This window comes from Neovison vison, chromosome X, assembly GCF_020171115.1.
Source record: "Neovison vison isolate M4711 chromosome X, ASM_NN_V1, whole genome shotgun sequence".
Lineage (NCBI taxonomy): Eukaryota > Metazoa > Chordata > Mammalia > Carnivora > Mustelidae > Neogale > Neogale vison.
In genome coordinates, this window is record NC_058105.1 from 106,415,832 (window position 1) to 106,416,674 (window position 843).

At 40.3% G+C, this 843-nt stretch overlaps 1 pseudogene; it reads left to right on the forward strand.

The window, feature by feature from the left end:
- Nucleotides 1-224: 224 nt before the first annotated feature.
- LOC122896773 lies at nt 225-566 on the forward strand (annotated as a pseudogene).
- Nucleotides 567-843: the final 277 nt, after the last annotated feature.

The window sequence follows — 843 nt, forward strand, 5'->3', positions numbered from 1 at the left end:
ATGAAGATGTGGAGAAAGAAGTACTGTGCATGGCTGGTGGGGATATAAATTGGTAATGCCACTATGGAAAATAGTATGGACGTTCCGTAAAAAATTTCAAAATTAGAGGCCAAGTCACTGAGCCACCGCCTTCCTCTTGAGTCCCCTTGCTTCCTAATACTGGGTTCTCCACACCCCAAACCCCCACCTTCTTCCACCACTGCCTACCACAGGAATTATATTGTATGTCTGCTATCCAAATCCTCCACTCTTTCGACCCCTTTGCTGATGCAAGTAAAGGTGATTATCTGCTTCCTCCTAGCACTGGGGCTTATTTCCATATAAGAATTGGACAGAGAAATGGCAGGAAGACCCTTACTACTATCCAAGTGATGGCTGGTGATTATGATTAAAAGAAACCAACGAAGGTGTATAAGAAGAAATTTGCCTGCAATGGTACTATAGTAGAGCATCCAGAATATGGAGAAGTAATTCAGATAAAGGGTGACCAGCACAAGAACATAACCCAGTTCCTGGTAGAGACTGGACTGGCTAAGGATGGCCAGCTGAAGGTTCATGGGTTTTAAGTGCTTTTGGCTCACCAAAGCTTAAGAGAGATTTCCTTACAATGAGTAAAATTTTCCTTCTGTCCCTTCTCACAAGTTTAAAAAACTTCACAGCTTGTATAATGTAACCTTTTGGGGTCTGCTTTTAACTTGGACTAGTGTAACTTTTTCATGCAATAAACTTCAAAGAGAAATATTGTATGATCCAATAATTCCACTATTGGCTATTTACACAAAGAAACTGAAAACACTAACTGAAAAAGATATATGCACCCCTATGCATATTGCAGCATTATTT